Raw genomic sequence first — 24,674 nt, forward strand, 5'->3', positions numbered from 1 at the left:
CACAGTGCTCTGTCCATGTGGCTGAGTTGCTTCCAACCTTATTTGCCACCATGTCCATGTTCCACTGGTTTTCCTTCAGTGAACACAGGCCTTTTGGCTCCAGTTCCACTGATCAGGATACAGATATTTTAATATAAACATTAAGAACAAATAGTTGATGCCCACCTTGTGCCCCTTCAGCTAGAGGTTGCTAGCCTATATCCAAGTTGGAATCTTATCTTGACCATGGGCTCAGCTGGCTGTGTAGGTTTTGAGATAGTTTGGTATCTTCAACAGTCTACCACACTGGGCGTGACTTATCTCTGTCTCCCTGTTACCTCTCTGAGTCTAACAAACTATCTCTCTGTGGAGTCTCCTCCCTCCCTGTCGGGTTGGCCTCTGGATGGTTCTCCCTCTCTCCATTCTGTGATGATCTCTGTAGGCTTTCTCTGGGTGTTTTGGCTGCTGGCTCATAAATGTCTCCAGTTCCTTCAGATCACTTGTCCCTCCCGTGAGGTCATTTCATATGCACTGGGTGCCACTACACCCCTCATGACTCCTTTAGTCCTTCTGGTGTCTCTCTAATGGTGGGATCCTCACAGGAGTGCCTGTCTCCAGGGCCAGTAGGTGCTTGGCTGACCTATCACACTCTGCTGGCTGCTTTCTCTGATTGTTGGACAACTCCTCTTGGAGGCATCTCCATCTTGCTGGCTGCAACACATCTCTTCTCATTGCTAGCAGGGGTTTTGTCCCACCAGTCCCTGCATTGGACTGTTTTGGCACCCCTGTGATGGGGTATTCCTGGGAGCCAAAAATGCCAACAAGGAGTCTGAACTACAAGAAACAAGACTTCTGTAACAGTCTCTCATGACTTGTCTGCACTTGGAACGCTGCAGTTGCACTGCTGTAGCACTTCAGTATAGACACTACCTATGCTAACAGGAGAGGTTCTCCCATCCGAGTAGGTAATCCATGTCCTGGAAAGGTGGTAGCTACGTCAATGGAAAAAATTTTCGGTCAACCTAGTGCTAATTCCATGGGGACTTAGGTCGGCTTAACTACGCCACTCCAGGGTATGAATTTTTAATTCTTGTTCAGTGAAAAAACTGAATTCACTAAAGACTGATTGACTTTAACAAATGCAAAGACTGACCCCCTAACTAAAGTCTAAACATAGAAGATATGTTCAAGACCATGTCAAAAGCAGATAAAGTGTCCAGCAAGACAAAAATGGAAAGAGCTTCCCAAAAGAAGTGTAAATGTACAAAAAAGCAGCCTCAGAGCCACAAGGTGACTAGATCAGACAATTAAATTTATTTTAAAAAAATCTGTAATTGTTCAAAGACAGTGCTGAAGCTGGACCATTATTGCCCCTCTTCACCAGAGCAAGGAATGTTCAGAGTCGGGATGAATATTAATTAAACTTTTTGGTTATAATAAATACACTTTTAATTATCAAGCATTTTCTTTAAACAGGATATGGTAGATGATCTTCAGCAAACAGATAGATTCACATCATTGGCGGTATCTGAGCCTCAGTAGCTCTCCAGTAAGTTACAAAACCACACACAATGAGAGGGTTCAGAGAGAAAGCTGTATGACACAACTGAATAACCATCTTACCCTCGTTGATATTGATTGAAGAATAAGCAAAAAGATAAATTGTGCATGGCAATGGAACAAAATAGAATCTAAGAAGGGTAATTTGCCATATAAAAAGAGCAACCATGTAGTTCAGTTCAAATGGATTAATGGAAAAGCATCAAAATAAGAGAACATGAGAAAGCATAATGTGTACCTCTCCAGTAATGGACTGCATCTGAAATGGAATGCAAAATGGCAGCTGCCTCCAGCAGACAGCAGGCTGCTAGAAATTTGAAGTTGAAGTACACAGAAAAGACACTAATACTAGTTTCCATACATAACTACATGCATCAGACCTGGGGCATGGCCATGATATGGAAGTCAAGGGCCATGGCAGTCGCTTTGTAGTAACAGCCTTCATGGTCATGTGAGAGTCCTGGGATTGATTCACAGACTCTTTTCTTCTCTGTCCCAGCCAATGCTTAAAGTGTGCCAAGTAATAATGGGTCACAGATCCAGGAAATACAATTTCTAAATAGCAAGCCAGGTCACTGAGGAGGAGCATAGCCTGGGGAAAATCCATTCTCATTGGCTGCTTTCCCCACCTGCCTGCCTCCTGGGGAAGAACAGACAATTAGAGCTACTGCAGGAACCAGGCAGAGCCCCCTCCCCTCTCACCATTCTCCCAGAAGGGGATGCGGGAGGAAGGGGCAGAAAGAGCGCAGCAGCCCAGGGCAACTCCACCTCCTCCTCCCTCCTGCGAGTAATGGCGACAGTTCCTGTGCTCTCCCCCTCTCCTCCCTACAACACCTAGTCTGGGAAGGAGGAGAAGGGATCTCACTGCAGTCCCCCCACCAGGCCTGAAAGGGGGGTAAAGAACCCCAGAAGCTGCAGGAGGATCAGAGTGAGGCTAGGATGGGGGGGAGGAGGGAGGAGAGAACTGATGGGGACTGGAGGGGGCAGAATTGATGGGAGCTGGGGGGACAGGATTGATTTGGAGGTTGGGGACATGATGATAGACCCCCGCTTACACTTTTTTCAGAGCACTTTAGGCATTGGTCCCTGCATAGGCAGCACACTCAAACCCACAGTAGGCAATGTGAGGAATGCAACTGACAGGCTTCAACAGATCCAAAATCAGCTTCTAGGGGAGGCTAGACCCTGCAAACATGAGATTATGAAAGGATGGTACAATACTCTAACCATTCAGAACCACATTTCAACACTAACCCAAGCGTTACTACATCATTAGGGCCATTAAAACACTGCTGTACTTCCGCTCCATACCCCGCCGTGTAATTAGAGCGTGTGAGGAGCAGAAACAAAAAGAAAAATAGGGTTTCCCATTAAAAAATGTATAAAGTATGTAAATGACTCACCGGGGCTGCATTTGTGTGCCCCTTTGTTGCAAGGAGCCAATTATCTTAAGCACTCTCAAATTGTAAGGGCTGTTTCAGCAACAGAGCTTTTTTTTCCCCTTCAGAGGGAGTTAAGCTGGGTTGGTGTTTGGTGGTGTTATGTGACGGTGCTGGTACTGCCACGCAGTGTCCAGGACTGAGGGTGCTGAACGAGAACAAATAAACTGGTTGTAAACTCTTCCCTTGTGCAAATAGACTTGGCAACCCCTCCCCTAATTTCACCTGGGAGCAGTTTTGAAATTATACCAGGGTGTATCAGGGATGAGCTTTGCCAGATTAAAACCGAGATGGAGGGTCTGATTGTTCACTGCCTCGCACCTTGAGTAATCATTTACACCAGTCCAGAGTGAGTGCAAAATCATTTCTATTCTAATCTGCTAGCATTTACATCCATTTTGCATTAGGTGTAAATGACTATCCAAAGCACAGGGCAGGGGAGAAGCAGGTCTATGATGGGATGTGAGACTATATGAATGACCCCAAGCACAGTCCCTGTGGAGATCATGACAGAAAGCCCAAACTAAATGATGCTTTCTGAAGCCGGTCATATCTTTCCTGGAGGGCATACTGTTGGAAATTCAGACTTATTTGGATAGATGAGTCAAATTCTTTCCTGTGGCTGAGCTCTGCTCAGCACAGGGGGCAAGGAAGGGGTAATGGCACTCTGATTCAGCCCCAGCCCAACATGAGTTAGAGCAGCCCACGGGTTGCCGTAACTTTTATCAGTGAAGAGGTGGATGGTGGAGCAGAGCTTTGCAGTGCCATACCGCATATCGAAATGCTCTCTCCCTACCTTGGCTTACTCCCTACACTGGGGTAGCTGGCCTAAGAGCCACCTCTACCGGCTTTACACAGCAAAGAGTAGCCTTCCACCAGGGAATTCTCTGTTGCTATTTGTGGTCAGAATCTGGTCCCAGAACTGGTGATTTGCTTTCATTGTTATTATAAATAACAAAATATAATCATCCTATGCTTTCTCCCCAAGTATGGCTGTTCCTAGATTTTCCCCTGCATGAGCTCCTCGGTCTCTGCCAGACTCTAGTTCCTTGTACCTCAGAGACTTCAATCTGCCACATCCCCTTGCTCGTATAAGCCAGTGGAAATTATTCTGCATCTTTATGTAGGATTCTAGCACCTCTGCAGTATCCTCAATCCTACCTTCCCTTTTATAAAAAGATAAGGAAGTTAGTCAAAGGACCCTAAATTAAAAAGTGAATAAGTTAAAATCATTTGATTCAGCGTGGAGTCTATTTAAGTATAACATAACAGAGTCACAGAAAGCATATATGCCCCTGAACAGCAAAGGAAGTTAGAAGTCAAGAAAAAAGACAGTATGGTTAAAGTACCAGATACAAGAGATTATTCAAGCTCTTCAAAAAATGGGAATGCAGCCCAAAAAAAGTTAATAGAAAGATGGAGCTTCTTCATCAAGAGGGCAATCCTTTCTGTGAACAGACATGGAAAGGAGCTATTCATTGATTTAATTAGCAAAAATAGGCTACTTTGAACCCAATTTTAGGAACTTTTCAATGTGTGGGGGTTTTTAAAAACTGAATACATTAGTGAATGTAGTTTTATGTGTGATAGGTGCAGGGAGATACTGGCCACTGGCAAACGCTAGACAGACAACTGGTCTGATCCAGTATGGCAATTCATATGTTCCTCGGTCATAAACTATTTATTTTATAACACACTTAGGCCAAGTCTGGGTTTTGCAGCAATCACACTTTTCTAGCAATAGTTATTTTTAAACCAGTTGCTAGTTTACAGGGTTTATATTCTAAAATGGACAGGTGCTCAGCCTGCCATATACTATCATTTAGCAGCTAATTGTATAGCATACACTTTAATTTTGAATGGGTTCTCAAGTCAGGAGCAGAGCATTCCATTTCTTTCTACTTAATTCAGAGAAGGGTAAAAAAAAAAACCCGTGCTAATTGTGTATTGCCCAAATATAGCAAAAATATTTGCATAGCCATGTTAAGCATTTTACAGTGTGCTGCACTCATTCAGAAACCATTTGTTAGCAAATGGAATGGAATCTCGTTGACAAAATTATATTCCTGTGTTCTGCTGGCTTTTTAACTTTGTTTCCATAATTTACAGCAGGACCACATAGAGCCTTGGATAGGTGTCCCTTTTGACAAATCTAAAGAAAGCTTCTTTTTAAAAAAACTTATCTAAATAAAATAAATTAAGGATTTTGTTTTGTGCTTATGTAGAACTGTGTTTAGATCATCCTAGAGGCTGTGACAGTTCTGCAGCAGGCCAAAATGACAGTAACTGAAGCCCACAAACTTTCTAAGACTAATTTTATAAATTATCTTGACATTCCAAATACAGCACTTTGTCTTTGTGTATTTAGTGGCTATCACAGCTGAGAGGCAGTTAATTCTTTTAGACTTCCCACTGTGCAGTTGGATTGGGTTATTTTAAATACTGACTGTGTGGAAAATGTATGACATTTGAAAAAAGGGAAAGATTTAAATACAAAACAAAGCTGGACCTCACCCTAATGTGAAGGCAGCTCGGGCTGTATAGAAATGGATGGATTGGCACCTGTGGATCACTTTCCTGTGACTGCTGAATCATTCATTCCTATGTTATGGCAACAGGACTTCCTATCAGCAAGTCAATAGAACATTCAGGGTAGGGCGTAAAGGCCAGGTCCTATTCACCAGGAAGCCATGATTAGCCATGTGATGTCAGAGGACCTTTTTATATCTTTGATATAACACAGCAACACTGTGGCAGAATAAAGCATATCCAGTTTTGAAGGTAGGGGCTGGGATGGGGGATGGGGAGATGAAAGAAACTAGTGCACACCCACATACCAATCTCTACATCTGTTATAGATTTTCCAGCATATCAAGATTCAATCCTGTTCTTCCCCTTTTCTATCAGATAAGTGAGTGTTATTCAACAGACTTTTTATATAGGCATAGAGGGTGAGATTCATCCCTTCCCTCAGAAGGCCTGAGTAGTTGGAGTCCATCTAGGAAACTCCTTAGAGAGGAAATTTGGGATGAATTCACTTTTCAGTTTATGGGCAGGTCAAAGCTGTCCCCTCTGTGAAGCAACTGGGTGACTGGATCCATGTGGTTAAGGTCCAACAGACTCTTTCATACTGGCCTATTCTGTGCTGGTGGTGTGGATCCCTCCATGGGGGGAAAGCATCCTTTCTGTGTGGCTGCTTTGCCTGTAGGTCTATAGAGATTTGTAAGTGATGTGGAGGGCATTATGTTGGCCCTCTGCATTAAGGTGGATTTCACCCAGAGTTAGGAGTGGTAGAAGGGCTCAGTCACCAGTGTTGACTTCAGTGGTGTAGAAACCCTGGAGGTCCAACGTAAGAGTTAATTAGATAGAATGTGACCAGTCAATGGAAGCAGTGGATTATATATAGTGCTGGTCAGAAAAACAAGGAAAAAAATTCTATACACATCTTCATTTGCTTTCAAAAATTTAGTCTGTCAAAATTTTCCAAACCAACTCAAATAATTAGTATCAAATATAATTGTTATTAAGTAACCCCCTGTAAATATCTTAACATTTCTATGTCGGCGGATGGTGCTTAGCTTCTCCATCAAAATAGCAGTCTACCTTAGGCATAGTTAGATGGTAAGGAAGTTTTCCATTGATTTCACAAAGCAGTTCCCCATGTCCTCAAATAAGGGGGAGTAGCCCTCTAGGAACTGGGATGTCTGAGGCAACAGCAGCTCTATTCCTGGACGAGCCCTCTCTTATGTGACTGCTGCCATCTTGTCTGACACACTGTGTTTGAAATGGGGAACTCCAGTGCTAAAACCCCAATGAGATGTTATCGTTTGACCTAAAGCTTTGTAACTGGGTCTGTAAGAGATTCATATCCTGTGTGGATCAGGCACCGAGTGGGACCTGTAACATGCTGACCAGTACGTTAAAAACACAGTACAGAGCTGCAGTCTGGGCACTGAAGCTCTTTGAGGAAGAGGCATTTCTCTCTCCTGATGCCTAGGATAGATAGGGAGGAGGATATTGAAGGAGTTAAAGAGGCCAGAACAATACAAAACCTGAGAGGTGAAGACAGCATGGACCCACCAACAAAGGGAGAAAACTCCTGTTAGCAACCACCCTATTTCTCTTGAACACACAAGCATGTTTCAGCCTTTTCCTGACACCAGCATTCAGCACCTGCAATTCTGGTCCACCTTCTGCCTCCCTGACTTGGATGCACACAGGAGGGGTTTTTTTAAAAAAATTTCTTATCCTGTTGAGGTGTATGCCTTTCTGATGTTTTATTGTATTGGGGCTGAATGCCAAGACAATACTTAGAGAGACAAGGTAGGTGAAGTAATATCTTTTATTGGATCAACTTCTCTTGGTGAAAGAGAGAAGCTTTCAAGCCGCACAGAGCTCTTCTTCAGGTCTGGAAAACTTACTCAGGGCAAGTCTACATTACAAAATTAAGTCAACTTAAGTTACATCAATGTACAGCCACTGACATAATTAAACTGTTTTTTTATGTCCACACTAGTTCCTTCTGTTGGTGGTGCACGTCCTCATCATGAGTGTTTGCACCAATTTAACTGTCCGTCTGGGGTATTGTGTGGCACTGATAGCTGGAGCCCCGCCGCCAGAGGCCTGATGCCCGACTCCAGCTGTCAGCCTTGGGCAGTGGGGCTCTGAGTATCAGCCTGGTGGGGTTCTGGCTGTAAGCCCTGGATGGTGTGGCTCCAGCTGTCATACCCGGGCAGCAGGGCTCCAGCTGTCAGCCACCGGGGTGACACTTTGAGATGATATGTCCTGATCTGTGGGCAGCTTGCTTCTGACTGTGAACTTGGAGAGGCTGGAGGATTGTTTTAAAGCCAGAAGAGGGGGTTCAGGAAAGATTTCTTTCAGGACGGGGTCCCGAACAAGTATGCGTTCCAGTGTGGGGTGTTAGATGACAATTAGGGGTGTGCAGTTGGAGGAAGTTTTATTTCTGTATTCTCTCAGGGTATTTGGGTGAGCATTTTAGGAAATTCAGATTTACAATCCAAATAGATAAAGGAATAGAGAAGTGTTATTTACCCCTTCCCACAATACAAAAGCCAGGGGTCACTCGATGAAACTTATAGGCAGCTGGTTTAATACAAACAAGAGGAAATACTTTTTTCACACAATTCACAATTTAACCTGTAGAACTCATTGCCATGGGATATTTGGTGGCCAAAAATGTAACTGGATTAAAAAAAGAATAGATAATTTCATAAAGGATACGTCTATCAATGACCATTAGCCAAGATGGTCAGGGATATAATCCCATGCTCAGAGAGACCCTAAACCTCTGACTGCCAGAAACTGGGAGGGGAAGAAAGGAGTGGTTCTGTCCAAAACTCCCCTTGAAGCTCTGCTACTGGCCATTGTTGGAGACAAGGTACTGGATTAGATTGGTCTGACTCAGTATGGCAGTTCTTATGTATTTATCTTATTAAGTGGGAAATCAAATTATGAACAGTGAAGTTTAACGCTCTCCTGCTGACCACAATAATTATGCTAAAGATTGAATTCAGCAGGAGTTATGCCTATCTTTTAAAACAGTTACTTCATGAAAGATAGCGATCTACACCCACGTTTACATGGTACAGGGAGGTATTTGGAAGTAAAAGATGTATTTTCTAATGAGGAAAAATTGAGACGGAAATAAGGACATAACAGGATTTCCTCTGGGGAACCTTTCAGGCTCAATGTATAAACTCATAAAAGACAAGGTGGGTCAGTGAAAAATATCAGTTTTGCCTTCATATCAGTGACTGACATGATGACCTATTGTAACATTTATTTGGTATGTTTACAGAGATACTGCAGAAGTGTCCAAAAGCATTGTTCAAAGCACTTTAATGTCTCACTAGGAGTTCAGTGCTGCAATTATTTAAATCCAGGGGAACGTTGCTACCGACTTCAGTGGTGCAGGATTAAGGTCTGTGCTCCATATTTCTCTCTGAAGAACTAAGATACAGAGTTTTTAAATATATCATTCTTAATCTCTCTTCATGGCTGGAAGCTGAAGCTAAGCAAATTCAGACAGGAAGTAAGGTAATTAACCATTGAAACATTTTACCAAAGGCTCTGGTTGATTCTCCATCACTGGCAATTTTAAAATCAAGATTGGTTGTTTTTCTAAAAGATATGCTCTAGTTCAAACAGGAATTAATTCAGGGAAGTCCTATGGCCTCACAGTAGTCCCTTCTGGCCTTGAAAATACATGAATCTAAGCACAGTTCAAAAATATAGATGTGAATTTGTAATACAAGCAAATAGATGTGTGTGTGTACGTGTTTGTATGTGCTAGGTGGCTAACCTGCTTAGGTGCTTTTCAAAATCCCACTAGGCATCTTTAAGTGCCTAAATAATTTTGAAAATCTGGCCACTAGCTATTATTACAAATGGTGGCAATTGTTCATCATGTCACATGGTGCTGAATGCCAAAATGCTGCCTAACCATCCAGATTTCTAATGTTTGTATATAGCCATCGGTGGTACACATTATTGTGAGAGACCTACTGCAAGAGCCTTGAACCCTCTAAGCAGTTTTGAAATATATTATATGCATAGATTTTTAAGGCCAAAAGGGACTATTATAATCATGAAGTCTGACTTCCTGCATAACACAGGCCATCAAACATCACCCAATGACTTCTACTTATAGCCACACTTGTAGTTGAACAAGAGCCTATCTTTCAGAAAGATATATAGTGTTAAAGCCTCCATGTGATGTTGAATTTGTTGCATCCCTCAGTAAGCTGCTCCAATGCTTAACTATCCTCACTGTTAAAAATGTTCATATTATTTCCAGTTTTGTGTCCTAGAACAAAAGTTGTGCTTTCAGTTGGAGAGTCCCATGGAAAAAAAAAGTTTTTACTCTAGCTCAGGGGTGGTGAAGCCTTCCCAAAAGTGGAGGAGCCAGGGCTTCCCACCCCCAAGGCCCCACTCCTTCCCCCTGAGGCCCTTCCCCCAGCCAAGCCAGAAGCCAGGGCAGGGCCAGGGAGCCCGCCCCTCACCCCCGATGTTCCGGTGCCCCTGCTCTAGCTTTATTTTCTCCAGCTAGGCTTTCATCAGCTGGTGTATGAAGGCTGAATTTCCCTGTACAGAAAAGCTAAGTAATTGTAAAGGGTAAGACACTGATAACATTTCATGGTTAAAGGGGATATTGTTTATAAAATCTTCAATAAAAAGGAAGTAGGTTTTTGGAAATGTGTGCCATAAAATTCACATTTAATGAGGGTTTTGTACACAGGCAGACTAAGATTATATCTGTGGTCATATTTAATAAGAATTTCATTAAGACTAAAAATAAATGGTGCTTTTTCCTCTGCAGTCATCAAGTTGTCATTAAGGTTGTGGCTTGTTTGTTTTTTTTAAACTCAGTTTTGACAGAGTCATGTGGTTTTGTTTAAACAAAATTAATCTAACAGAAATTTTTCATGTGTGTTCCTATGCTAAAGAATTTTTGGAGAAATATTAATAAATACTCTCCTTAATATTATTAGAGAACTAAATACTATTTGTGTCATAGTGAGAGACTTTAATACCCCAGATATAGACTAGAGAATAAACGGTACTAATACTGGTAGATCCCAATTGTTCCTGGGTGTGATAGACAGTTTTTTTCATCAAAGTGCCCCTGAATCAACAAGACATGATGCAATTTTAGGGTTGGTTTTGTTAAGTACTGAGGACGTTGTAGAAGAGCTGATCATAGGAAATAACCTTGGATCAAGTGATCGTGAATTGCTTCAGTTTAAATTAAATGGAAGGATAATCAAAACCAGATCATCAGTTATGGTTTTTTATTTCAAAAGGGCAGACTTTGGGAAATTAAGGGACTTAGTTAAAAAAAGTCAGCTGGACTGAAGAGCTCAAGGACCTAAATATGGAGAATGCTTGGAATTTCTTCAAATCAGCTATACACAACCTATCCGAAATTTGCATTCCAAGCAAGAGAAACAATTTGTAGGCAAAGGCTCCAGACCCAGCTGGATGAATAACCACCACAAAAAGGTTGTTAGAAGTAAGTAAAGATCCTATAGGTTGTGGAAAAAAGGGGTTGATCAGCAAAGAAATCATGGAGTTTAGAAAATGTAGTAATAAAGTGAAAATTGCTAAAAGTCAAGCTGAATTAGCTCTTCTGAAAGCAATTAAAATAATAAGAGGGTTTTTATTAAATAAAAAGTGAATAAGGAAAGATGAGGTTGGGGCCCCTATGTAGTATGGATGGGAAGGAGACTAAAGATAATCTGGGCATGGCACAAAAACTCAATGAATACTTTGCCTCAGATTTTAGTACAGATGATAATATGGAACATGGGCATGAAGGTAAGATGGCTGTTGGAAATGAGGGACTAGAAATGGAAATTACCATATCTGAGGTGGAATAAAAATTTAAAGAGCTTAATGTGCTCAAATCAGGGGGCCTGGATAATTTCTATCCCAGACTACTGAAAGAACTGGCACATGAGATTGCTAGTCCAGTAGCAAGGATTCTTAATAATTCTATCCAGAAGTAGTACTGTATGACTGGAGAATAGCTAACACTGTACCTATATTTAAGAAAGGAAAAAAAAGTGATCCGGACAATTATAGACCTGTTAGTCTGACCTCAGTAGTATGAAAGGCTTTAGAACAAACTGTGAAGAAAAGAATAATTAAATTCATGGAGATAAATGGTAAAGGGAATGTAATGCAACATGGGTTTACCAAAGGTAGATCATGCCAGACTAACTAACCTGGTTTCCTTCTTTAAGAAAATAACTGATTTTTTAGATAAGGGAAGTGCAGTATATCTAATATACAGGGGAAGATTTTGTGGGGTCCCTGGGCCAAAGTGTGGGCCCCTCCCCACCCCTTCTACCTGCAGTCCCTGCTGCCCCCCCACCCCCCAACTCGCCACCTCTCCTGCTGGAGCAACAAAGGAGGAGAGAGACCTGGGAGTGTGGGGTAGAAATTAGAAGACATTTTCCAGTCTTCGGAGGAGTGAGGTTCTGGAACAGCCTCCCAGTAGGAGTAGTGGGAGCAAACAATGCAAGCAGTTTTAAGAGAGCTGGATAAATCTATGAATATGATTGTATGATGGGGTTGCTTGTGATGGTAGGGACCAGGGCTCAGCAGTGCTGGGGCTCACTTCCAGTTTATGTCTTATGTTCCTAAAAGCTCATGCTTCAGGGCTTCAGCCAGTCACCTGCACAGGTCAGGAAGGGTTTTCCACCAACCCTATGTATTCTGTTGTTTGGTTGGTAGGTTGTTGGTTTTTTTCCGTGTTGTTGTTTTGGTGTCCTTCCTCTAAACCATCAGAGATGGCTATAGCTGAAGATGGGATACTGGGTGGGGTGGGCCGGTGCTCTGAGGTGTCACCAAGCATTCTCTCTCAGGTAGCTGGCAGGCTGATTCTTGCTCACATGATCAGGGTCTAACTGATCACAGTATGTGAGATCGGAAAGGAATTTTCCCACAGGTCAGATAGGAAGTTACCTGGGGGAAGAGAATTGCCTTCCTCTGCAGCATGTGGGTGCAGGGTCACTTGCTAGGATTATCTGGGTATATCTCACTTAGTTCCCTGACATTGCAGGAGCCTTGGGCATTGATGCACCTCAGTCCCTCCTTCTCTCCCTATGGCATGTAATAGTCTAGTCTCCTGTGGTCTGTAATACTTTGGTCTAATTTCGGTTGTTGTGATTAGTGTGCGGGTACTGGGTGGTGTTGGTGGCCTGTGAAATACGGGAGGTCAGACTACATGATCTGGTGGTCTCTTCCGGCCTTATACTTTATGACTCTGAATTCAAACTAATAGTACCTTCTATGATTTTCAAAGAGCTTTAGGAATGTTAATTAATTAAGCCCCACAACATGAAGTAGAGAAGTATTATCGCCATTTCACAGGTGGTCATACAGAAGCCCAGAGGGGTTAAGAGACTTGCCCAAGATCAAATAAAGTCTGTGGCTATGCTATGCTGCCCTGAGGTTCTGGGTTCATGCTATCAGGTCAAAGACAGTTTTGCATAGAAATGTAGACTTCAATAGTGGTTTTCTTCAATGAGAAACATGGTGTTTGATGATTTTTGTAAGATTTGGCATTAATTTTGAAGTCAATACATTCTTCCCCTTAAAGCTTCATGAACTCCAGGTTTCCATAACCCACAGGTGACAAAACTTAACATATCTAAAGGCACAGCTAAATACTTTCGATTTTCTACCCTAATAGGTAGGATTTTGCCACAAGCCGGACTGCCCTTTAAGGGCAGTCAGGCTTAGCCTTGCCTGTGAGGATCAGCTACCCTCCTGGCTGGATCCTAATTGGCTGGGGATCAAGGGGCCTTGGATAATGATTGGACCTAACTTAGAGAGAGTTTGCACAAAAGGCTGAGAGCTCAGTTAGGATGGGGAAAGAAGCTTGAAGAGGGAGTTAATACTTTGGGAGTGACCCTGATAGGAAAAGGTAGCATGGGTGAAGGAGACATTGCAAGTGGGCTTCAGAGATGTCTGCTCCACAGGCAGGTAGCCTTGGGAATAGACTGGAGTTGAGGATTCAGACTAAGCGAAGAGACCTAGGAGGATGGATACCCAGGAGAGATAGGGTGTAGGGTTCCCTCTTGCTGGAAAAGGAGCTAGCCCTATGGTGGGACCTGAAAAGGGACAAGGTTCCAAGAAGATAGCCTTGTGTGTCAGTGTTCAAGAAGAGGAGCAGAGAATTGGGGAGAACCCAGATGGACTAAAATCACAAGCCCAGGGTGGGCAGTAGTAGCTTTGGTTTTGTTTAGGGATGGGGGTTGAGTCCTGCTGGGGAGAAACCCAGGAACTTGCCCCTCTGAAAGAAGAGGGGGATTAAGGAATAGCTCAAAAGGGGTGGAAGACTGTATGAATGACTAGTATTGTGTTGCATATTAGTACCCTGCAAAGGGTGAAGCTGTGTGTGACCTGGCTGGAGGGTTGAATCACAGAGAGAAGTGGACCAGCAGCAGGGCCAGAGTGGCTATTATCAGGGAGTGCCCCTGGAAGAAAGCCTGCATGCTATGACCAGCCACAAGTGGACATGCTGGCTGATGAGTGATTCCTTTACAGGTACATAAAATATGCCCAGGAACAGACTAAAAGTATAGGGCTTCAAATGGTAGAATTTGGGGGTAGGCTGTAGATGAAAATGTAATTGGATGTTAGACCAAAAATGTATATTGTGTTACTAAACATAAAAACATGCTAATGAAATTTCAAGGCAATTTTTTCATGCTGAAATAAGATTGTGCCTTTGCATCTATAACACCAGAAAAAAATCCTAATAAGAACAAAGAAGTCACTAAAAACTTGAGAGAAGGAAACTGTAGGTTAAAGTTATACTTTAACAAACCCAACCATTTCAAATTACCACAGGGAAATACAGAATTAAGTTACCTGAAACAAACTTAGCTCTGCCTCTGTTTCCTTGCCCAAATTACCAACATAGCCTTACATCTATACACTGCAGAACTTCTACATTGAGACCATGAACCATATATCCCCCTCATACCGTCTCCTATGCCAGTGGTTCTGACGGTTTTTATGTCTGTGCTCTACCAAAGCCATCAGATTTGGACCAGTGAAAAATCAAATGGGTGTCTGGTGTGAGCTGCTGCATGAGGGACTGACTATAGGTGCTGGTGCTTCTTTTCTCCACACTGGGCAGTACTGCTGCAAAAGTATCTAACAGCATTACTTCCCCTGGCTCCAGAGCTGGGTTTGGGACTGAAAAGGAGACAATCAGGCACGGGACAACAGGAGAGGTGGGGAGAGAGAGCCCTGTTGGGAGTAAGAGAGGGCAGCTATACTTCTTTCTGGAGAAACTGGGCCCAGTAATGAAAGTAGACTTGAAAAGAGAAGGAACTATCACAAAACAAGATAGGAGGAGTGGGAGTTCCCCCTCTGCTTTAGCAGAGGAAGGAGAGCTATGATTCACTGCACCATTTCCCCTACCTTCACCATCTGGACCTTATTATATTCATCAGGGGATATAAAAGATTTCTCACCTGTGGGATAGAAAATGATGAAAAAGTGGGCATACATCGGCAAAGGTGCAAGTAAAGAATTGCTCTAGGAAGCTGTGAGCTTATTTTTTAAAGTTATTTGCTAAATCTCATTCTTTTATAGAGAGCTGTATAAGGGAGAATTATGGCTCAGTAATAATGTCTGAGTAACTTTAAAAAAAAACCCCAAACCCAAAACTAAATAACTAGAATGATCAAAGAGGGATCTCACATCACAGAATGAGAGAATAGAATGGGAGAAAGCGACAAGAAAGGGAATCCAGTGCAGGTATCAAAAATAGGATACTTTAATTTAAATCCCAATAAAGTAACTACAATTCTGGTCAAAGCTTTACCTTCTCATATCGCCTTAAGGCCCAGTTTTACAGTTTAATAGCCCATTTGAGATTAAGTTGTTCTTCTTTGGACTATGCTCCACAGATGCTGGGAACTAACTTTATAGTCACATGGTTGCTCTGCTATTTTGATTCAGCCAATGAGTCCTCTCCACTTTTCCACCAGCTAATGGTGTTGCATTCCCACCACCTAGGGTGACCAGATGTCCCGATTTTATAGGGACAGTCCCGATTTTTGGGTCTTTTTCTTAAATAGGCTCCTATTAGCCCCCACCCCCAGTCCCGATTTTTCACACTTGCTGTCTGGTCAGCCTACCACCACCAGAAAGGGCTGTGTGAGGGTAGAACAGTAGCACTCATATGACCTAAAATGGAATCCAGCATTACTATCAAATGCAGCTAGTTTCACCTGGTTCCAAGAGGAAAATATTGTTCCCTAAGATAAGAGTACCCAGACCTCCACTTTTTATAGTGTAAGGCTGAAAGGAACAGGAGCAAGCAACCAGTTGTGTAATGAGCACCCTACAGTTGCATTCTCTTTTCTGCTTAGGATTTTATAGTATGAGGAGTATCTAACATGTGATGTTTACACACACACACACACACACAGGCGATTAGGATGCCAGTCTCATCTCTTTTGGTGGATAAACTTTGCAGCACAAGGGCTGCATTGGCAACTTGCCAAGCGTTTGAGCACTGCATTTAATTTGCAATAAAGTACACAACAGTCTCTGTTTGACTTGTATCTTCCTTGCTGGATGAACAGAATTCATTTGTTTTATGTTCAGCAACAATAAAAATATGTAGTTTAGCTTTGTCCTTAAGTGGCAATGATAGACTGTTTTTCTTGTGTACCTGATCCATGTTCATTAGGCCTTCTGTATAACCAAGTTTGAGGCTAAGTGGTGGGGAATAATGAAATATCAGTATCACTGCAGCCACCTAGGGCCTGATCCTGCAGCTGGATCTACAAAGGTAGATGGCTGTTTGTGCTTACATGAAGCCTCATTGACATTACTGACTGGAGTAAAGCCAAGCAAATGTGTTAGTATTTGTAGAATCAGGCCCCCAGATATGATGGCGATGAATGTGGTATAAACCCTCAATACATTCAGTAATTTTCCTTCAGATGCTTCTCTATACCAAAAGTTTAGCAAAAATCCTAATACAGTAATTTGACACTAGACCTGGAAAAACTACCATAATGATTGTAAAATAACTTAAATACACAAGGAAAAGCCTTAATCCTGCTGAGCTACTTGCCTTTTGAAAAACAAATGTAAACAGCAAGCTTCACTCTGAAAATCATAGTATGACTGATTTTTTTCAAAGAAAAAGGTTTATTTCAGTTTCCTGAATGATGTGACTCTGAAACAAAAGAAAGTAAGAGTTTTGAGGTGAGTTATTCAGAGTACACTTGCCGTAAGAGCTTAGATCAACTTCACAAGTTTCTGAAACTGGCCTCTTACTAATTAACTCATGTATAGGTCTCATGCTATACATGTCAGATTTGGCTACCTTTATTGACTTTTTTACTACTAGGGAAACTTGCTACTGTGAAACATCTGTGTGTTACACTATTTTTTTTACAGTATTTGCTCATTGTTTTTTCATATTATTGTTTACTATCCTGTTTCTTACATTAATATACGTAGTCTTCTAGCTTTTTAACTCAGGCTTGATTTTTTTATTTTATTTTTTTTCAATATTCAGTATGTGTTGTGTGAGTTCCATTCTCTTTGGCTGTATTCAGTATATCATTTACTTTGAGATAGCATCAGTAGTAATGATTAGGGTCTGGGGTCCTTTAATTAAAGCTGGTGCCAGCAGACTGTCAGATGAAAGATCCCCCCCGCCCAAGCAGGCCTTACCAGCAAATGCTGTAGCTAGAACTGACAGATCTTATGCTTGGTTATTGTGTACTCTATCCATGTAGAAACTCAGTCATGTGGCATTAGGTTGAGCACAAAGTAGAGATGAGCACACCTCAAAAGGTTCAGTGATGTAAAGTGAAGCCTCAAGATTCACCACTAAGTCAGTTTCATTATTATGACTGTAGTAGCCTCCAGAGGCCTCAGTTGAGATCGGAGCCCTATTGTAAGTTCTCTGGGGTAGGGGATGTTTCTTGTTAGACAACTCAGGCCTCCCTTTCTGGGGGGGCACAATCTAAAGGGGAGGACATGTGACTGCCCCATGTGTCTCCTCTGCCCAGTGACACCCCCCACACCCTGTGCCGTCATGCTCTCCCTGCCCCACATTACCTGTGGCCGGGGGGGAGAGGAGGAAGGGGGCTCTGTCCTTCTCCTCCTGAGCCTCCCATCTGGCATGTACGCTGCTTTCCCTGGCAGCCGCGTGGGAGCGGGATGGATCCGCTTCTGCCTGAGAGAGCTTGGCTGGGAGGCAGTGGCGGCCCACTCCCTGCCTGGGTTCAGCTTCCGGGGACAGAGGCCTTGCAAGCCGGAGCCTCCTCTGCTCCCTGCCATGTTTCCAGTTCGCTTGGCTCCTGTCCCCAGCAGCTGCAGTGGCAGCGGGCCACCCCCTGCCTGGGCCCTGCTCCTGGGGACAGGGACCAAGAGAGCTGGAGACCCTCCTCGGCATGCTCGGCCCCTGTCCCTGGCAGCTGAGACTCAGAAGGGAGCAGGCCATCGCTGCCTCCCAGCCAGGCTCTCTCGGGCAGAAGCGGCTTCATCCGGCTCCCTGCCCTGCTGCCGGGGGGAGGGAAGACCTGTGGGAAGGCCCAAAGCCCATGTAGAGGCACAGCACCTTTTTGCAGGTGGTCCTGGCAGATTTCCGCAGCCCCTAAGATCTGTCTGGATCTCACAGGGTCTGTAGGCTGCACCTCTGGCTTTCCCTGTGTACAAAGATAGTGGTGCAACCCTCCCCTCCAGTGGAAAAAATGTGAAGAACCTCCAGGAGGGGACCTACATAGAATTTTCATGGCCCCTTTGTGGCTGCCTCTGAATAGGAACAAGATCTGATCCCATGTGTCCATTTTACATGAATACTGTTTCAATACTTTCTAAGAATATCCATTATTTTTCTTGTGGGTCTTGTAGCTTGCCCATGTACTGTCATTAAACATTAACTATTTCTGGTGTTAACAATGTCTGCAATTTAAATGAAAGTAAAAGGAGAAATTAAGCTTACATTACTTCTCTATTTTTATGTTTTGTATAAAGAAAACTTCCATAACTGAAACACTAGTAGGCTTATGATGAAATTCTGTCTAGGCATCTGCAACTCCCAGTAAAATAAGTGAGAGTCTCATGCAGCTACCAGAAGGCAACATTTGGTCTGCAATATGTCTAAAGTCTACATCAGTACATAGCTAATTGTAAGTTGGGGGTTAGAATCTTGAATTCTATCATTACTGGATTCTGTCTCTCAAGAAAGGAGACCTAAAATCTGGTAACAACTAAACAGCCTTTCCTTCTGTTCTGTCCTAGTCAGTAAACTGACATAAGTGGTATTCAAAGGTTTTGTAAAAAGAAAAGGAGTAGTTGTGGCACCTTAGAGACTAACCAATTTATTTGAGCATAAGCTTTCGTGAGCTACAGCTCACTTCATCGGATGCATTCAGTGGAAAATACAGTGGGGAGATTTTATATACACAGAGAACATGAAACAATGGGTGTTTACCACTACAAAAGGTTTTCTCTCCCCCCACCCCACTCTCCTGCTGGTAATACCTTATCTAAAGTGATCACTCTCCTTACAATGTGTATGATAATCAAGGTGGGCCATTTCCAGCACAAATCCAGGGTTTAACAAGAACGTCTGGGGGGGGAGGGTAGGAAAAAACAAGGGGAAATAGGTTACCTTGCGTAATGACTTAGCCACTCCCAGTCTCTATTCAAGCCTAAGTTAATTGTATCCAATTTGCAAATGAATTCCAATTCAACAGTCTCTCACTGGAGTCTGGTTTTGAAGTTTTTTTGTTGTAATATCGCAACTTTCATGTCTGTAATTGCGTGACCAGAGAGATTAAAGTGTTCTCCGACTGGTTTATGAATGTTATAATTCTTGACATCTGATTTGTGTCCATTTATTCTTTTACGTAGAGACTGTCCAGTTTGGCCAATGTACATGGCAGAGGGGCATTGCTGGCACATGATGGCATATATCACATTGGTGGATGTGCAGGTGAACGAGCCTCTGATAGTGTGGCTGATGTTATTAGGCCCTGTGATGCTGTCCCCTGAATAGATATGTGGGCACAGTTGGCAACGGGCTTTGTTGCAAGGATAGGTTCCTGGGTTAGTGGTTCTGTTGTGTGGTATGTGGTTGCTGGTGAGTATTTGCTTCAGGTTGGGGGGCTGTCTGTAGGCAAGGACTGGCCTGCCTCCCAAGATTTGTGAGAGTGTTGGGTCATCCTTCAGGATAGGTTGTAGATCCTTAATAATGCGTTGGAGGGGTTTTAGTTGGGGGCTGAAGGTGACGGCTAGTGGCGTTCTGTTATTTTCTTTGTTAGGCCTGTCCTGTAGTAGGTGACTTCTGGGAACTCTTCTGGCTCTATCAATCTGTTTCTTCACTTCCGCAGGTGGGTATTGTAGTTGTAAGAATGCTTGATAGAGATCTTGTAGGTGTTTGTCTCTGTCTGAGGGGTTGGAGCAAATGCGGTTGTATCGCGGAGCTTGGCTGTAGACAATGGATCGTGTGGTGTGGTCAGGGTGAAAGCTGGAGGCATGTAGGTAGGAATAGCGGCAACCACATACCACACAATAGAACCACTAACCCAGGAACCTATCCTTGCAACAAAGCCCATTGCCAACTCTGCCCACATATCTATTCAGGGGACAGCATCACAGGGCCTAATAACATCAGCCACACTATCAGAGGCTCGTTCACCTGCACATCCACCAATGTGATATATGCCATCATGTGCCAGCAATGCCCCTCTGCCATGTACATTGGCCAAACTGGACAGTCTCTACGTAAAAGAATAAATGGACACAAATCAGATGTCAAGAATTATAACATTCATAAACCAGTCGGAGAACACTTTAATCTCTCTGGTCACGCGATTACAGACATGAAAGTTGCGATATTACAACAAAAAAACTTCAAAACCAGACTCCAGTGAGAGACTGTTGAATTGGAATTCATTTGCAAATTGGATACAATTAACTTAGGCTTGAATAGAGACTGGGAGTGGCTAAGTCATTACGCAAGGTAACCTATTTCCCCTTGTTTTTTCCTACCCTCCCCCCCCCCCCCCCCCCGACGTTCTTGTTAAACCCTGGATTTGTGCTGGAAATGGCCCACCTTGATTATCATACACATTGTAAGGAGAGTGATCACTTTAGATAAGCTATTAGCAGCAGGAGAGTGGGGTTGGGGGAGAGAAAACCTTTTGTAGTGGTAAACACCCATTTTTTCATGCTTTGTGTGTATAAAAAGATCTTCTATACTTTCCACAGTATGCATCCGATGAAGTGAGCTGTAGCTCACGAAAGCTTATGCTCAAATAAATTGGTTAGTCTCTAAGGTGCCACAAGTACTCCTTTTCTTTTTGCGAATACAGACTAACATGGCTGTTACTCTGAAAGGTTTTATAAATTCAAATGACACAAGAACTCTCTTCTGTTCAGTATAGAATTATTCACTAGATGTCACTGTTGTCCTTCCCAGGATAAACAGCCTAACCATTCATATATATCCTTAGCTACTGTTTTTCTCCTTATATGCAGTCTTGTTGTAGCTGTGTAGGTCCCAGGATATTGCAAGACAAGGTGGGTGAGGTAATATCTTTATTGGACCAAATTCTGTTGGTGAGAGAGACAAGCTTTTGAGCTTACACAGAGCTGAAGAAGAGCTCTCTCACCAACAGAAGTTGGTCCAATAAAAGATATACCTCACATTATATGGGGGAAGGGGGAGTAACTTCATATTTACTCATAGGCTGCTCTAAATCATTCATTGTGCTGATGAAGGCATGCATAATGCTAGGAAGGAAGACCTAGGACTCAACCATTCCAGTGGTTGTCAGGACTATATTCCTTAGAGTAATTCCTTCAAGATGCTGATCTCTAGCATTTTATATCTGTGCCACAGGAGCCATTGCTGTGTCCCTCTACTTGTTCCTCATGTGTTATTCTGGAGGTTGGGTGGCTAGTCAAACCTCATTGAAGCTTTGGGGCATGTTAACCACCTTTCATTCAGAATAAATGAGGGAACAGTTAAATATTCCTTTGTTTAGTATTAGCTGAAACAACAGAAGCTATTACTCAAATCACAGACCAGCATGCAGTGCTGGTGTAGGAGCTGAATCATGGCATTTTCTTTGGGGAATGCATGCAAACGCAGGAGCTGGGTATTGTTAAGTGAAGCTTTGGATCTGTGAGCCAGAGAAGGCAGCAGGAATACCAAAGACACTGCAAGGGAATCACTGGTAGGTGTCCCTCAGAAAGCCAAGAGCCAAGGCTGGAAAGAGGCTTGGAACTGTGAGGAGATAAATTGCTTCCTGTTTGATTCCTACTGTGTTCAGTGAAACAGGACTTAGTACATTCTTTGTCAATAAACAGGATTGCCTCAAAGGCAACAGGATTATCTGTTTGAATCCATCATCAATCTCTCCTTCAGAAAGTTAATATTCATGGCTTGCAGGTTGTTTCTAATCACTCAGGCTAACACGTTTACCTGGAGTTCCTAAGACTACTTAGAGCAGTTCTGGCTGTGGATTTGTGGGTAAGAGATGTTTCAGTTTCTTAGTGGTATAGGTGCATATGATGTTGTCTAGGGTTTTGTAGTCTATTTCTCCTAGTATATGATATTGTGCTCATTTGTGTGGGGATGATACAGTGCTTTGGGAGCAATGCACTAATCCACATTTCTGCATAGAGGAGGAGGAGGATGGGATGGGAGTCATTTTAGCCACAAAAGCAGCCTTCCATTTGCTAAAAGGATCCACTGACCTGTAGAACATACTACTAAAGTGATTTTAAATATGTAGCAACTCTAACTTATTTATCAACTTCAGTTTCTCATGTGGGTGAGAAGAAATTAAGGTGTTAATAAAACAGTTGCTCCGGAAAACTTGTATAATAGATAACTGTACCTCAGTATCTCTTAATACTCAGGGAAACAGCGGCAATAAAGTTCTCAGCACTTGCATTTAATCTTTTGTATAACAGATTATAAAATGTGTAAAGAACAAAACCAAGTTAAAATAAATAACGTGTGTTTTAGGAGTAACTTGGACTATTTTAGCTAGAAAATTTGTATAAATCTAGTTTGCTTATTTACCATTTATATTACATGTTTACTTTTTGCCCTTCATTTACCTTCTATTATATCAACATAGTACCTGTGTGCCTTACAAAGTAAATATATGTATTGGATTGATAATACATACGGGACCAACAGTATAAAGCTGCAATATCTAGTTTCCAAAAAGAAGTCTTCAGTGAATGTAAAACTGTTTCTGGTTTGTAAAAACCTTTTCACATTTAAAAAATGAAACTTACATTTAAGGGCCTCAACAGCATTTTGGAAATGGAGGTGCTGTACATAATGGTACAGCAAACATAAACAGGCATACTTCATTAGCAGAATCGATTTACTTAGCAGGGTTAAGTATATCATAAATTCCTATATCAAAGGTAAACAAATAGAGGGTTTAAGATTATGCAATAAAGTGGATGCCAGCATTTAGTAATAGACATTATGTTGTCTTATTCCAAGCAATATATTTAGTTATTACTATTTCCTCTATAGGCAGCCAATATGTTATTGCAACTATTTTCTAACATAGTCTGAATTAAAACTCAAAGGAGCATAGAGGCCAGTTCTGCCCAGATTTACACTCTGTGTGCAATCCAAGGAGCTTGTCCAAACACCGCTCTTATACCATTTTAATTATATCAGTTTAAAACTAGTGTGGTCAAAGGGGTACAACCAGTGATGAGCTGCCAAAATCTTAACAACCGGTTCCCTATAAAAAGTTCTGATTTAAGGGATGTGCCCAGTATGTATTTTTTGTACCAACAGGGTTACCATACGTCCGTATTTTCCCAGACAGTGATTTAAGAACCAAAAAGCCTGACCTGTCCGGGAAAATACGGATGTATGTTAACCCTGCCTAAAGTTCTTTTTTAAAAAGATGGGCCTGAACTAGAAATGAGCTCCATTTCACATGTGTGGGTCCCCGCCACTCCCTGGGGGTGTGCTAGGGTGACCAGATGTCCGAATTTTATAGGTTTCAGAGTAGCAGCCGTGTTAGTCTGTATTCGCAAAAAGAAAAGGAGTACTTGTGGCACTTAGAGACTAACCAATTTATTTGAGCATAAGCTTTCGTGAGCTACAGCTCACTTCATTGGATGCATAAAGTGGAAAGTAGAGGACAGTCCCGATTTTGGGGTCTTTTTCTTATATAGGCTTCTATTACCCCCCAACCCCTGTCCTGATTTTTCACACTTGCTGTCTGGTCACCCTAGGGTGTGCACATGTGTGGGTCCCAGCTGCTCCCTGCCCCCCCCTCATTGAAGCAGGTGTGCAGGGTTACTGCCCTGGGAACTGCAGGGCACCAGTGGACGTGGGGCCAGCTGCAGACAGGGGCGTGGGGCAGGGCTAGCTGGAGGCAGGGGGTGCAAGGCTGGCTGCGGGCAGGGCAGGGGGTGCAGAGCCAGCTGGAGACAGGAGGGTGCGGGGTTGTCTGGAGGCAAGGGGGTGCGGGGCTGGCTGGAGACAGGGGCAGGCTGCGGGCAGGGCAGGGGGTGCGTGCAGCAGAGGTTGGCTGGATACAGGGCAGGGGGTGCGGCAGGGGCTGGCTGCAGGCAGGGGGTACAGGGCGGGCTGGAGACAGGGCAGGGAATCGTGCGGCAGGGGCTGGCTGCAGGCAGGGCAGGGGGTGCATGTGGCAGGGGCTGGCTGCGGGCACGGCAGGGAGCATGGGGGGGCTGGAGACAGGGGCTGGCTGCAGGCAGGGGGTACGGCAGGGGCTAACTGGAGGTAGGGGCTGGCTACAGGCAGGGCAGAGGGGGTGCAGGGCTGGCTGGAGATGGGCTGGCTGCGGGCAGGGCAGGGGGTGCATGCGGCAGGGGTTGGCTGGATACAGGGCAGGAGGTGAGGCAGGGGCTGGCTGCAGGCAGGGGGTGCAGGGCTGGCTGGAGACAGGGTAGGGGGTGCGTGCGGCAGGGGCTGGCTGTGGGCATGGGCTGGCTGCGGGCAGGGCAGGGGGTGCATGTGGCAGGGGCTGGCTGCAGGCAGGGAGTGCAGGGGTGGCTGGAGACGGGCTTGCTGCAGGCGGGGGTGCGGCAGGGGCTGCTGCGGGCAGGAGGTGCGGGGGTGGCTGAGACAGGGGCTGGCTGCGGGCAGGGCAGGGGGTGTGG

This window comes from Chelonia mydas, chromosome 3, assembly GCF_015237465.2.
Source record: "Chelonia mydas isolate rCheMyd1 chromosome 3, rCheMyd1.pri.v2, whole genome shotgun sequence".
In the NCBI taxonomy this organism is placed as follows: Eukaryota; Metazoa; Chordata; order Testudines; family Cheloniidae; genus Chelonia; species Chelonia mydas.